This window comes from Thunnus thynnus, chromosome 14 (genome assembly GCF_963924715.1).
Source record: "Thunnus thynnus chromosome 14, fThuThy2.1, whole genome shotgun sequence".
Taxonomy (NCBI): Eukaryota; Metazoa; Chordata; class Actinopteri; order Scombriformes; family Scombridae; genus Thunnus; species Thunnus thynnus.
In genome coordinates this window covers 26,671,320-26,687,418 of record NC_089530.1, presented here as the reverse complement: position 1 = coordinate 26,687,418, position 16,099 = coordinate 26,671,320, and the positions used below count along the sequence as shown (strand labels likewise).

Here is a 16,099-nt window from a genome sequence, read left to right as displayed (position 1 = left end):
ATAAAAAATGCAAATAATATGTAAAAGTTTACCAAATCTAGTATTTTTATAGTAAAAGAAAAAAACAATTACATGACCATCAGTGGTGGAAAGTAAGTACATTTACTCAAATACTGTACTGAAGTACAATTTTGAGGTACTTGTACTTTATTTGAGTATTTCCATTTTATTTATTTTATTATATTATATTATTTATGAGTTGTTAACAACGCTCTACCAAATAATGATTTTTCCCTCTAAACGTCTCACATGGTTTCATTTTAATAAATGCTCAAATGATCCAAAATTTCAACAAAAATCAAAGATTAGAGAAAAAGTCTTTTGTATGTATTATATTAGTATTTTTACTTAAGTAAAGGGTCTGAAAACTTCTTCCACCACTGATGACCATAAATTTTATCAAAAAATAAAGTGAGTAAAATAATTCAAAAAAGGTTTTTACTGTGCTACATTCATTTTCATCAAAACAGGACTTCAACTCCCAGAATCCTTTGCGGCGACGTCGGCGTCTGTTTTCTCCGCCCACAGCGCACACTCACAGCCGGAGCTCGGTCCGCTCTGTGTTTACGTTGAGATGCTCACAACAAAGGACAGCGCACCGCAGAGAGCCTGTCAGTTGAAATAAAGCACAGTGGATATTTATCTTTACGGTGAACATTTCTAACTCATAGCTGCAGAGAGAAAGGGGGAACACACATCACAAACCCTCTTTTGCTTTCCCTTTTTTTAAATGAGAGTCACGGTTTTGTTTGTCTTTTTTTTTTTGGTAAACCAGCCTTGAAGGGAGAAATTAAAAATCCTTTTTGTGTGTGTGTGCCGGTTGAACGTTAGCTAGCCTGCTAGCCTCAGCAAGTTGGGAAAGCCAGACAGCAGCTGTGTGGAGAAGCTACACCGGAGACGTTGGGAAGAAATAATCGACATTTACATCGCAGTAAGTACATGTTTTAACAGTTACAACAGCGATAATAGGGCACAAACACAAACGATAGTAGGCTAGTTGAGCGCTAGCGAGCCCATACAGTGTTATCTGTTACCAACCGTCACCTGCTTTGTCCTGCCATCTGCTCCGTCATCATTAACTGATCATTTATTAACGCGTATAATAATGTCCGAGCTCTCTGCAGGTAAGTCATGCCAGTCAGTGGTACTGTTTTATTGTGAGTGCTGCAGCTGCAAAGTGCAACCACACACACACACACACACACGCACGCACGCACTTATGCACCTGTTTGTGCTCTTTCTTTATCTCAGTGGAAATTAGACGCTCTATAAAGATAAGACTTCGGGTGGGCAGTAGCTATATCGGTGTGTGTGTGTGTGTGTGTGTTGGCTTCAGAGATGCAAGTATTAGTTTACATCACTTTCAGTCTGCATGCTGACCTGTCACTGAGGGGTGGGGGGTGGGAAAGGGAACATTGCCTGATAAGGAATTAAGCAAATGCACAGACTCTCGCCATTACTAAACCTTGATTGCCAGTTAATGACTTCCCTCCCCTCCCTTCCCTCCCTATCTCCCATCTCATTGTGCCTCTGTGTCCCTCACCCCCTCTCGTTTCTTTTCCCCTCCCATCCTCCACCATCCACCCTTTCTTTCTTTTCTCTCTGTCTCGTTCACTCTGTCCCGGTTGGTAAGCGATGATGTGATAAGTTCTGCTCCTGATAGAGATCTTACTGACTCCCCCCCCCCTCATGTTGGAAATGTCACGGTAAAGACAGACAGACATTAACTCCATCTGTGCCTCCCCGCCGCTGCTGCTGCTCCACCAGGATGCCCCAGGCCTTATTTCCATTGTTTGCTTGTCAGTGTGATGATTAATCAGGAAACTTGTAATGCTGACCAGTCTTGGTGGTCAGTACAACCCAACAGGGCTGATTTGTATGAGAATAGGACTTTCAAATCATAGTCAGTAGCCTGCTAAAGTACCAAAGCTAGAAGCAGAGCAACATTTGCTTCTGAAATGTTGCATCTACATTCTTGTGACATCTGTCTTTAACGCCCTACAACTGCTCCATGAGCAATGCAGCAGATTGAGAATGAGATTTCCCACCTATTTGGTGTGTTTTGTGGCTGTTTTTTTTAAATTCTGAAAGTTAAACACAGAAGAAAGTAGTATTAAAAGTGTGGAAGTGTCCAAAACTTAAAGCTACGGATGCATAGTCAAGCAAACATAGAGTCGAAGCCATGCATATAGCGCTATGTTGCAACTCCATCCTGCAAATATCACTTATGTAATGTACAACATTTAAAAATTTGGAAACATGAGATCCATGAAGCTGGGTTTAGGGGTTAACTGGAGTCCCGCAGTAGATACCAACAGCATAGCTTTTTTGATTTATACCTCAGTGTCGAATTGCACCCACAACACTAAACAGGTGTATCATACGTGAGCGGGTTGTATCGTGCTTTAATTATACTCCACTCAGTGTTTACATGGTTTCATTTACTTTGGCATATTAGCGAAGTTGGGGGAGGTCTGCTTTGTTTCATTACTGAAAATGGTACTATTATCTGCGCTCGCCATATCTACATTGTTGCCTTCACTGTAATAGAGAGCGGGGGATTGTGAAGAGAAGACTGGCTTTGCTAGATGTGTGTTATTGAAAAGGAGAAGATAAGTAAGCCTTTTTTTTCAGAGACATGTAGGAGAAAAGCTGACCAATCATGGTTCTTGCGGTCCTCATGCCCCCGTGTCCATGTCCCATTTTGGTAGCTGCCACAGTCCTGGAATGTAGTTGCATTTTTGAGAAGATGTGCATCAGCTGCGACGTAGCCTCAGAGCGTACAGTACGCACGTAGCCGCTGTAGGTACGGCGTAACCCCTCAATGCAGAAGTATAAATCCAGCTTGAGAGCGACCAAACAGAGCTGAATCTGGTGTAGAGAGCTAGACAAGAGTCACATTTCAGCACTGATATCTGCTAAAAGGCAGGATGAAGAATCTTTTCATATTAATGTGGAGACTATTTAAAGTCTGCAAACAGTGGAAAATGGATAACTTCCATTGTGAAGTGTTTGGGACATCATTTGCCCCGCAACAGGGGAGCGAGTAATATGTGTGCACACACGTTTCTTTTTTTTTCACATTTGCTTTGGGTGTGTTGCCTTTGGGCATGTGTGTGTGTTCTCCAGCATAGTTTAGAGTCTCAATTTCAGGGAGGAAACTGGAGCCGATAGTGTCAGACGGGAGCGCAGAGAGAGCTCTGATGTCTTAATGGAGGCTCAGTGCTGCCCGTATCCTTAGTAACCCTGTCTGTGGGGACACACAGAGGCCTCCCAGACTCGGCCTGGGCTGGATGCTGAGTTACTGCTGCCCAGGAATGAAAAAACCCACATAACCCCAATTTCATCAATTATTTTTTAAAAGGTTTTTATTTCAAATTAAAGATTTTACACGGTCCCGTTTTGGCTCCGTAAGATATGTGATCCAGTAGCAGCATGAAACTAATTTAAAAGACTGTAAAAGAATTACAAAAGTGCTGGCAATATGGCTCACAATATGCACAAGCTTCTGAAGGTCTTCCAAATCATAGTGGTAAGACGGCTCACCACTTAACACCTCCACCCCCTCATCTCTTACAGTCCCTAATATGCATATTTAGCCTTTAAATTTGAGGGTAGGAATAGTTAATTTCAGGCAACAAATGACTACTCTGCGTGCAAAAGCTATTAATTTAAGGGATTTTTCCCTTGACATTGTACCTGCTGGGGTCTGTAGACTGAGCTAAGTGTAAACTATGTGGAAACCCACTTTTATTGCATATTTACTCAATGGAAATAGATGAAAGCTGCAACAGTCATACCAGCGGTTGGTGGTTATCTTCCTGGTGTTGAGAATGTTTGATATTCAAACAAATCAACAACATGCCAAACGTGGGAAAACGTGCGTCTGTTTGCACCATTTTAAACCTTGTTCATCACGTTGTGGAGACTTTAGTTTTAGGATGTGTTTGCATTTATCCGTGTGTGTCACGTGCCTGTGGTTTGTAGTTTCATCAGGGAGAGCCGGTGAGCTCAGCAGGGGTCCGCGGATGTAATCGTCGGCACAGCTGAGCAGCAGATTTCCACCCGCTGTGTGCGAGGAGCTTGGCACCTCCTCCTGGTCCGGCTTACTCTCTGCTGGGCTGGTAAACAGGCTGAAGTTTGTGGAGGGGAGATTACGTCTGTCATGGAAAGTGGGTCAGACAGTGGGCACGTTTTTATGGCCTTGTTTCTGCAAGGTAAGGAAGAAAGGAGGAGGAGAGGGTATTAAACTATCAGCGTTTTTCCATAGTGTTGCTTGAGGCAGCTTGTGCTCGATACAGTTCTCTTATACTCTCCCTGCTATCAGAAACATTAGAATTCAAGTTCCAGTGAATGTTCACTAATGAGGCATTCACGGTGAAACTTAAAGGACCAATTTGTAGGATTTTGTGGTATCTAGCAATGAGGTTGCAGATTTCAAACAACCGAATAGTCTTCTCCCTCCCCCTCCCCTTCCAAGAGTGTAGCGGAGAACTCTGCGAAACTCACGACAAACATGAAAAGGCCCTCCCTAGATTCAGTGTTTGGTTTGTCCATTCTGGGCTACCGTAGAAACATGGAGGTGCATCATGGCAGGCTCCATGGAAGAGGATCCGCACCCTGTGTAGAAATAAAGGGCTCATTCTAATGTAACAAAAACAAAACAATTCTTATTTTCAGGTGATTATACGCTAATTAAAACATACTATGATTATTATATTCCATGTCTGCCGGGTCCGTTCAGCTAGATATCACTAACTTCTACACTTTGCACCTTTAATTAACTGCTAGGCTTCTCCGTTGTAGGGATGTAAGGACACATATATTCAGTAAGAGACTTATTTTGGTTCAGCACATACTATGAACCTGACTTACCAGTTTAAGGATGTGTTCAGACAAAAGACAAAGCTAAATTTCATCTTGCATAATCCAAACAAACGTTTGCACTGTTTCAGTCTGTGTTTATTCAGCGTTGATTTGTCGCTCAACTTCGCCTCCTGCCAGGAGGAGCCGGCTGTTGATAAAACTGAGACCATGTCCATACTAAGCAGATCGAATTCGTAAACGCATATTTTTCCTCTCCGTTTCTCTCCCCTGAAACCAGAGCGTTTCCAAAACGGTCTTCAGAGTGTGTAAATCTGTAGTGTTTACAGGGAAAATGGAGATTTGTAGAAATGCTGTCATATCTGTGACAAAACAGATCGTGGCTATAGCGCAGCAGTTCATTGTTTTATTGAACTAAACTCAGAAGAGGAAGAAGAAGAAGAAAAACAACAACTAGCTATCTTCCACCTTTCTCTCACTGAAATTGTTTTAATGTGCTGACATTAAACTAAATATCAGGAAGCCTCTGTGAAAACAGAAACGGTAAACTGTTTCTTCTTCGCTAGTTTTCTTATCGGTCTCCACGCATGTCCGCTATGAGGAGAATTATCAGTTTATGGCGTTTTAATGTGGACGGAGGGATTTGCAGAGACGACCTGACTCTTTAATAGTAAAGAGTCAGGAATGCTTGGTTGCAGGGCTGCAGAGTTGATTTCATGTTAGAACAAACACTGCGACTATGAGCGTAAAGACGCTGTAAATTCATCAACGAGAAAAACAGACACCGACCGAGTCCCTCTGTTTCCCTTCTGCTATTTTGTGGTTTTAATAAGACGCTTCCTGTTGGTCACCACACATCCAATTATTCTATGAATTATGTAAACTCAGAAATCAGTTTACTGTAAACCACATACATTATGTAAATCTGGTCTCCTCAGAGTAATAGCATTAAACTGTGCATGCGGTATGTGACACATATAAGGATTGCACAGTAAAAGAGGACAACACGAGGCACATTGCACAGTGAAAGTACACCTGCACAATATCTGAATGGAGATTATCTTTCTCTTGCTTTTCTGAAGAGAATTATTTATTGAAGGAGCTGTTTTGATGACATTTTTATGCATAAAAGAGTTAAGAAAGGTTATAGAGTGAGTAGGTGATGCTGAATAACAGCTGTACCGGATTTGTTGTACTAAAAACCTCCTATGCATCTGGGATACTGTCTCTCAGACTTCCAGTCCCTTCACCGCCTCCCCTCTTATTATTTATCTTTCACGGTAACCTAATTTGTATTTGTCTCTTTCCTCTCTTTGTTTGTCAGTCAGTGAAAGTAGTAATAACACCAAGTCTCCTCTCCTGCTGCCAGTACCTGAGTCAGAGGAGTGAGGGAGGAGGGGGGGGGGGGGGGGGGGGAACTGGAACATAGTGAGGCTGTTCAGCTCCTTTAGAAAAGCTGTTGGGGAGTTCACAGTCCTATTTGGCAAGTTTATTACTTTAACGGTAATCCAGCTGAGTTTATGAATAGAATCCTTATTTGTAAATGTTGGTGGAGCTCTGGGAAAATGTCCGTTAACGTCAGGGATGTGCTGACACAAGTAGAGCTGAACTATATTGGGGGAAAAAAACTTCTAACATTGCAATGCTTTATTTCTTTGAAATAAACATTGTGAGATGAGCTATCAAAGTGCACAGTTTCAGCATTAAGCTTTTAAGTTATGTAGCTCCATTTGGAAAGACAGAAAGAGAAAAGATGAAAGTATCTTTTACTCAAGATCTTTTTTTTAAAAAAAAAACTAATATATTTCCAAATAGATGTAGCGTTTTTCCAATTATTGTTCATAAACAATTATTGTCTTTTTCTTTTTTTATGACTAATTTGTTGAACTTAAATGATTAGTTGTTTAGTTGATGGACAGAAAATTAACTTGCATCTATTCTATTCAGTTTTTAAAGCGTTTGCTGGTCTCAACTTTGCTGCTTTTTTCTGTTTTATATCATATAAAATTGTTGGTTTTTGACATTTGTTCAGACAAGATATGACATTAAAAGACATAAATAAGAATAAAATAAATGACAAAAGTCATTGTCACAATTTTGACATTTTATAGACTAAACAATTAATTGAGAAAATAATTTATGTTTAATGCAAATGTTCAGATGCTTGTTTCATTCTTAGGATTTAACCACATTGTTTCTTTCTTGTTACCTTTTTAAAAATAAAAAGTTTTTTTATGGAGGCAATTATTGTAATTGATGATTTTTGCAAAACCGGATGGGCTAGACTTCCTGTCTGTCTTTAAGATTAATTATTACAAAGAAAACTTTGCTAGTTTTCATTTTCTGTCATGCAGGAAAAAAGATATTTATATAGTGTAGAATGATGGGCCTACTTCCTTCCTCCTTGTCCTGGAAGACTAATACACATGCGTACATTGTGTTGTCAATGCTGAATGGATATTATTCCAATTCTACACCCAAAAATGTACCATACTCCCTGTTTTACCACCCAGCTAGATCTTCAGTAGAGCAGGAACCACCTGACAGTAATTTATGTCCAAAGTGGCAGGTAGAGCACTGAAATGTCCCAGATGTAGATAAAAGCTATCATCTGTTAGCTGCTGTTCATTTCCTACTTTAAATGATCGACATCTGAGAAAGACAAATTGCTTTCTTCTTCACCTTTCTGTTTTGGGTGTGCCTGGTGGTGCGTTCAACGCCTCTGTCCAAAACCTAAACAACAATCTTTCGCTATGAGTTCATTCGTTTCCCTTCGTGTCATCAGTATCTAAGTCTTTTACAAGCAGAAACTGAAAGCCCCGTTGAGGTTATACATATAAATCGTGAAAGGAAGTTTTTGTGAGGGAGTGAATATGATCCTCAAGATACCAGCTGTGGTTTCCCTGCTATGGAGTTTGTTCATACCGGCAGCTGAGGTTGAAACTTCTGATATAATTTGGCTTCTCTCCCTTCCCCCCTCCCACACAAACACACACACACACACACACACATGCACTTACACACCCTCAGACACTCATATGTACACACAGACCTGTAATTATCAACTCCCCTCTGATCATGCATGATTGCCATTTCCTGCCTCACTTTCCAACCTTCCTGTCTCAAATGAGCTTGTCTGTACATCCTTACTTACACAAAAGGTCGCGTGTGTGAGTTGTTGAGGCTGTGGCTTCCCCGGGGAGCCCTGCTGTTCCTGTGAATACTGAGAAAGAACTGGGCAGCTATTGCTAAAAATCCATTAAATAATTAAAACCTGAAGGTGCTTGTACTCAACATATATACCAAAAAAACAGCAGCAAGTCGCTGAGATTTGAAACTGAAGTAGAATTTGTATTTCTTAAATCCAAATGATTACACAATAGATGAAACCTGTTAAGAGTAGAGCTAAATAAACTTTGTTTCCCTCTTATCTCCAGAAATGTTAACCGAGTCTGTTTTATTTTAAAAAGTGTTGGAGGACAGAGAGCCAGAAGTCTCAAGCTCTGCCAAAACCCAAGCTTGACCCCGCTGAAGCCTGAATGCTAGCTGCACTAAGCGCTAGCTCGTCTCATTTGGCCGGACAAGAGGCTAATGATTACAAACTATGACCAGGTGTGGAACAATTAGACCAACACAGACTGTTGCCGTTCCCTCCCCAGAGAAACGCAAACTTCACCAAAGGTTTCAAGGACCCAAACAGGAACGAATGTTGAACGGAAACATGAATCAGCCTCAAGCATGCGTCTGTAGAAAAATGAGAACACTGGCACATCCAAACCCTGTCCACCAATTTTCTTTCCCCAACGTTTTATAGGTACTGTAAAACTGACTATTAGTGTAGGGTTTGTTGTTTTGTTTTATGCTACTGTTGGCATTTTATACCACCGTCCTGACTGTGTTGAGCTATAGTTGGTCTCTATGGGAAATGATGCAACTTAAAGAGGGTGTATCATGCACATTTTCAGGTCTGTATTTATATTCTGGGGCTCTACTAGAATATCTTGACATTATTTACTGTTCAAAAAGCTCCTTATTTATCTTATACTGGCCCTTTATGCAGCCCCTCAGATCAGCCTCTGTCTAAAACAGGCTGTTTTAGCTCTGGTCTCTTTAAAGGCCCCTCTCCTGATGAGCCTTCTCTGTTGTGATTGGTTAGCTTACAGAAACTGTGTGTCAGCAGATGTCTGGTGGCTTTGATGGCTACGTAAACAATAATATGACATCATCACGAGAAGGAAGTAGAGGTAACATTGCAAACTGAGCACTCAGTGACTCGCAGGGAGCATTTTTTACATACATTCACCTCAAATTTTGGACCTGTGACTATGTTAACAGTATAAAAATAACAACAAAACAAACAAACAACAAAACAAACAACAACAGAACATTATATTTCCCTTTTAAATGTTTCAGCCTCACCAAATTCTACAAATCATGAACGATAGGAACTAAAACCATGCTAGGTTTGACTGCTCCCATGTTAAGTTGCTGTGGACCAGATGTCAGTTGTTATTGTACCATTCAACACTATAAAAGCTAGTTAAACACCAATGCTAAATAACTCAATTAACCCAGAATATTTAAGTGACTTTGAGTTGATGAAGGTCACATCTGTCCCTGGTATTCTTTCCCTCAGTGTTAGAAACAATAAACAAGCACTTACAGTAGCATTAAACCCTCTCACATTATTATCACAGCATTTTGTCCATGATAACATCGGTATAACCGTACAGAGAACTCTGTGATCTCCAATGTATTGAAAGGCAAATGTCTGTAAAACATTACTGTAACAAAACTAACAGAAGAGCAAAACAACCCCCTAAAAGGCAGAATAATTCATCAAAAAGCTGGAATTAGTTTTATTTAGTCTCTGGATTGTAAAGGGCTTTTAGTTCAGGCAGAATTTTACAGACAGCTTACATGAAACAGTGTGTATGAGCTTTTTGTAACCCAAGCAGCATTATGTGCCATCATTCATTTGTCAAAGAGACATAAACTGGCTGAAGGCTGAAATGACAGAAAGCAGACCAGCGCAGAGAGAAAAATCAGCAGCCGTCGCTGTCTCAGTACTCCAACTGCATCTTTATATCCCATCCACGATATATTGTGCAGCCTTGTAGCACCCAATAATAATACTAATAATAATAAAGAGGAAGGCTGCCTGGGGTCTCCACTGCTGCTCAGAAGCTCATCTGTACCTGGAATTCTGGATCCTCACATCTGGTGGTCTCCCTAGGAGGTAGTTCATGACCCACTTAATAAGACCAGGATGTTGCACGTCCCTGAGTTTCTGCCCGTGTGCATATGGCTGTATGGTGCTCAAAGTCTGCAATTTAACCCAATAATCATTCTTTCATTTCAAATCCAAACTCTGGACTGAAAATGAACACAGTATTTATTACATGATCCATCAAAAGTATTACATTAAGACCAGAAAATGTCATAAATTCCCAATAATGTAATAAGGTATTACACTATCAGTAAAAATGTTATTACAACGTCAGTCAGGATATTTTTATTACATTTTCGATCAAGTTAAGTGCAAAGTTTATTACATTTTCAGGAGATTATTACATTATTGGGTGCTACCAGCCTCACTATGGCTATATTTTATGCTTAAAGAATGACACACGTTGACCTCAATAACACTTTACCGTAATTATGTTTCATCAGGCACTTTTGTCAGTCACTTAAATTATTCAGAGCTACAAACCTGCTTCCAGATTTGAATATGTATTCAAATGAATAACAGAAATTTAGTTAGGTTGTGTAATATTTTCCCTACTGCACTGAATCACTCTGAGCTCACAGTTCAGTCGCACGCATCCCTACAACACATTCACTCCGTGCTGCTGTACTGTGCTTCCAGGAAGGTCACATATCGTGCGCTTTGTACAATCGTGAGATGGCGTTTGGCTTCAGAAGCGCTCGGTTTGTTGTGTTTGACTGCGTGTCCATCTGACCGCTCACCAGTGTATGTTTAGATGTCCAGTCCACGTGCATGACTGCACACTTTTCCCCCGCACCGACACATATTGCTCATGCGTCTGCATCTCCGATTGTGTGCATGTTTGTGTGTCTTAAGACCTCGCTTGTGTTTGTGTCTTGTTGCACATCCACCAACAGGGGCTGTTTGTTGTCTGTGTGCATACGCGTGTCTGTGTTCTCCCCACTGAATCATTGATGAGACGGTAATTCGAACACAGGCCCTCCTATTTCTTCCCCTACCTTCTGTCATCAGTTAGCCTCCTCCCAGTGCGGCTTACAGGAAAACCAGCAGGCTGCCCTGACAAAGCACATTCAGACACGGACTTGCCCTGGAAACTGAAGAGAAGCAACCATAAGGACGAACTGTCACAGTAACTTTTAGGCTTTTCTGGTTGTGTTGTAGCACACCTGAATGATCAATGTGAAATAGAAAAAAAAGTGACTCAGCTTTTTGGCAGTTCACCGTGTCGTTATACAAATATATTTCCATATTTTCATGCCACAGTCTTAGTTTTACTTTCTGGATATCACTATGTTATTCTGTTGTGGTCATTGTTTGCTTGTACAACTAAATTTAACCAATTAAACTATGACGTTTTTCAAACATCTTAAATAAAATTGATAGAGCTACAACAATTGATTGATTGAAAACTCATCAGCAACTATTTCAAAGGTTGGATTAATTGTTTAAGTCATTTTCAAATAAAAAATACCAACAATTCACTAGTTCTGGCTTCTCAAATGTGAATATTTGCTGGTTTTAGTCTTACATGATAATAAGTTGAGTTTTGGACTGTTAGTCGAACAACATAAGCAACATGAGTAAGGGCTTTGGGAAATTGGGAGAGACTATTATAGACCAAATGATTAATCGAGAAAATAATCGTTACATGAATTGACAATAAAAATGATTGTTAGTTGCAGCCCTAAAAACTGACTTTCACTGGTTTATTGATGTCCCACTGGTGCATACTTCTCAGCAGCGCAGTGGCATGAGCTGCAGGACGGAGGAACTGGAAAAAACAAGATCATAATTAAATGAAAAAAAAAAAACACAGAGCGCAGTTATATTTTACATTTAAACAGTATTTTAGGGAAAAAACAGAAGCCCTCTCCTTAGCTTGATTAGTAGAAGTTGATGTAAATCTTAACAGCATAATGTAACGCTAGACTGTTTTACTGAAAACTCTCCTCAGACAAAATGTGGTTTTACTGTTTTAGTCACTTTTTCGAGAACGCAGGCTTACCGTAATCCTTTTTAATTTAAGACAGCCAAAGTTAGATTTTAGGGAAGTCTGATTTACACAGATGTTCCAAACATTATTCATAGAAAAAATAAAAAAAAAACAGGAACAATTGCTGCTTTTAATTATTTTTTCTAAGTGGTATCTATTACACTATAACTAACAGTGGAAATATGGACACATTGGGATGAAAGACTCATTTCACCTGACGTGTATTCTAGTAGTTCACTGAGCCTCTGAGCTTCCTGACCCCAGACACGAGTCCAACCATCCAGCACCTCAGGCTGAAACCGAGGACGCTGTTTTTTTGGTGGGAGTTGGTCCTGGATCTTGGATTCTTTAGAGATGCCAGTCTCTTGGAGCCTCCAGACTGGTAGTTTGTTTTGATGAGTTAATTTAATTCTCAGCAGGAATTTGGCGCCAAAGGGTCGGACTCCAGTCTGCTGTTTTAGGAGCAGCGGGTGGAGGAGGCGGGGAAATGGTGCTGTTGTGCACTATAGAAGGTCTGGTTCTGCGTGCACTTAGCATACTTTTTGCGGTTTAAAAATTTTGTATTTTGCTGAAAAGGATCCCGTGCCTTTGCTTGACATGTGATGCTCACATTTGAAATCGGTCAGAGAGGTGTGATGTGTGCTGGGGCTTTGCAGCAGCCTAAAACATTTATGGGGACGTTTTCGGCATGTGTCCTCATGGGTCGGTTTTGTGGAGCATGAGGCCCGGAAAGGTTTTGATGCCATCTTCACTATGTTCACATCTGCTTTCAACAACACAGCTCGGGTTTACATTCCTCACCTTGTTTCTAATGCTCAAGTCCTTTTCCTGACCTGCTCCACATATTTCATGCCTTGCTGTTTATAGCTGATGGGTGTGAGTATTGTTGTGGCAACGCTTCCTCCGGGTCAAGTGCTTGGCATCGTGCCCAACTGGATTATTCTAATCGGCCTTGTTACCGACTGCTCCTTTTTTTTTCCGTGATAGTCACAGCTACAGAGGATCCTCTTAAAAGTAGCTCAGCGTGGCTTAATATTGTCTACTTCAGTATATGTAGACTCAATTTGTTGGTTATAGCACATGGGGAAGTGGTCTGCTTTGTGTACCAGTTTATAAGCCCTCTGGTGCAGGCTAATGGTTATTCCAGAGAGCCCAGACACCACAGAGTGTGGATGTCTTGTAATATGTTTCTGTAAAAAGGGAGGAAATGTAACCTACCACACATAAAACATGACAGATGGGCCAATGCTAATTAATTTTTTATTCACTATGTTATAGAGCATGTGTGCACCATCCTGAGTAAGCAGGATGTTCATCATACAGTAAGTCTGGTGTTTATTCACATTTATATTTATAGCATTTGGCAGATTCTCTTATCCAGAGTAAAATACAGTGCTGCTCAACTTTCATGATTCATACAAATAGAACAGAATCACATCCAGTGAAGGAGGAAATATATCACCTCATGTAGAGCTGCGACTAACGATTATTTTCATTAATAGTGAATCTGCGGATTATTTTCCCGATTAATCATGGAATATATCAAAAAAATGCCCTTTACCAGGTGCCTTGTCTTGCTCTGACCTTGTGTTTGGGTGACCATGAGGTGCTGTAGGGTGTCTTCTCTTCTCTTACAGTTCACTATAATATATTCCTTTCTATAGAAAACAGCAGACAATTGATGTGCTAGTTATTCTAGATTGTATAGTAGATAAGCACACAGTTTTTTATGATAATGTCGTGTTATGTAGACCTGACAGCAACTACAGCTTTCCTGTTCTTTGTGTAGCGTGACATTTACTAACCTGTTGTTGAAGGGTAAATGCATTTATGCATTTAGAAGCACCTCACAATTTGCCTCTCATTCACACACATCCACACACCAATGGCAACAAGCTACCACAGATTGGTGCCGGGGTAGATTTGGGGTTCAGTGTCTTGGACTTGTGGACGATATGAGCCAGGGCTTGAACCACTGCCTGAGCCACAGCCGCCCTGGTAAGGTGTATTTTAGGGGGTCGTCTCACAGCAGCGTCATTAGGACTAAATCTAGAGGTTAAACCATCTTTTTGTCTCCAGTGTTCCCCACCCTGGATGTGGCTCTCTATACTTTATCTATTGTGTTTGCCCTTCTTCCTCTTAAGCGATGTGTCATGGGGCTCATGTGATCCTGGCACATGTTTCCATCCATCTTGGTGTAAATATTGGACCACACACACATACACACACACACACATATACTGAAGAATACCTCCAGGGACCATTGAACATGAGAAGTGCGCGCCTGCCTGTGAGTGGGAAGGGAATTGGGACTTCCTGTGTGCATCGACACGCTGACTCTGTGTATATGACTTTGGAGCAGACCGGCTACAGGAATGTCAATGGTTAGAGTGTCTTCCAGGAATGTCAATGGTTAAGACTGTGTTCCTATGAGATCCAGTATATGTTTAACCTAAGAATAATAAGTAAAATATTCAAACTAAGCAAAATGAAAATATATTTAAAACATGCATACATACACTCACACACTACATTATTCTATTTCCTTTGTCTAAGCTCCAGCAGCTCAGTAACACGTCCCAGGATTTCACACTCTGGTTCGTATTGATAATGCAGTCTTATCTGTGTGTGTACACGCAGCTGAGTTTCAGGAGATATAATTCACGCTACATAAATTTTCTGTAATGTTGCATCAGCAGTGATTTTTTTTTCCCCCCATCATAAGGTCCTCTGTTGGCTTTATAGCTCCTCTGGATGGAAATGGTTTGTGTGCCAATACACACTGTGGGTTTATTCTGAGACAGAAGACTGGAGTTTCTGGGTGATCTGGTGTGTGAATGGAAATGAATCCGATCATTTCCACATTGAAAAGTTTGACATTTCCCATTGTAGTCAGCAAGAACCCGAGATGTTATGAGCTAGTCGAAGTTACATCTCAGCACACATTAAATCAACTAAAATCTTAACATTTAGTTTAAATGAAAGGAATTAAAATGTCAAAATGGAAAAGGTGTCGGCGCTTGTATTTCACAAAATCCAGTTCACACCACTGAAAGAGAGCGAGCAGGCTGGAAAATTAACAAGAGCTATTTGCCAAAAACTGGCAGTGTGTGCTGTCATCCAGTCAGTCTGGCAGGTAACCAGAAGTCCTCTGGAAGGTCTGTCTGTTCTGTAAATCTGTTGGCTACTGTGGTGATGAATGAAAAAAGTAGTTCCTGATCATCTTGAGAAGGAAACACTCCAGTCATTAATCATCCCTTTATGAATTGCGTGGTTTCCTGCTGTACTTTTGGGCAGTGGTTCAGGTTTTTATCGAGCAGCGGTGTGAAAATGGCAAGATTAAGTTAATTTTTATGTGATTTCATCAGCTATACAAAGCCTGGTGAACTTCCAATCTTTTGTTTATTGCACTCTTGGTACTCCAGATGTCAAAAACACCCCATGAACTCTTTGGACACACTGGAGCCTGTTTCTAAATCGCAGTGTTGCAAGCATGTGAACTGTGGAGTGGTTTTAGTTATAATTAATGATATCCACACTGACATCCCGGGTCAGCCAGCGATGTAAATGAAGGCCACTTTTGGTCTAAAACACTATATTTCAGCAAAATTTTGCAGGTGCACCACGCTTTTAAAGTGCTGCTGTAGTGAACTATATTTACTTGATGCAGAACAGATGTGAGACACATCTTTATTTAAATTGGATTGCTCCGCTAGTTTTAATGCAGCCCCACTTTAGGCTGTGGGTGCTGTGTGTAGCTGCGTCGCATAGGAAAATATTCACATTAGACTCAGGTGTTGGCAGATACTTAGTATAAAAATACTTCAGATTTATGCAAACACTTTGACACATATGATATATGTGACGGTATGATGTTAAAATATTAATAATAGTAAAGATTGTATTTACAGAGCACATTTCAAGACACTTAAAGACTCTTTTCATGACGAGTTAAATAAAAGATTGTACAGAACTAAAAACTAGAGCTGCAACGATTAGTTAATTAATCGATTAGATGCTCGACAGAAAATTAATCGGCGACTATTTTGATA

At 40.5% G+C, this 16,099-nt stretch overlaps 1 protein-coding gene across 1 annotated transcript in view; it reads left to right on the top strand.

Annotated features, from left to right (window-relative positions):
* The first annotated feature begins 550 nt into the window (after positions 1 to 550).
* peli1b (pellino E3 ubiquitin protein ligase 1b) overlaps positions 551 to 16,099 on the top strand; it is a 48,729-nt gene continuing 33,180 nt past the window's right edge. The window contains exon 1 of the mRNA XM_067610738.1: positions 551 to 931. The gene's annotated coding sequence lies outside the window, so the exon portion shown is untranslated. The remainder of the gene's footprint in view (positions 932 to 16,099) is intronic.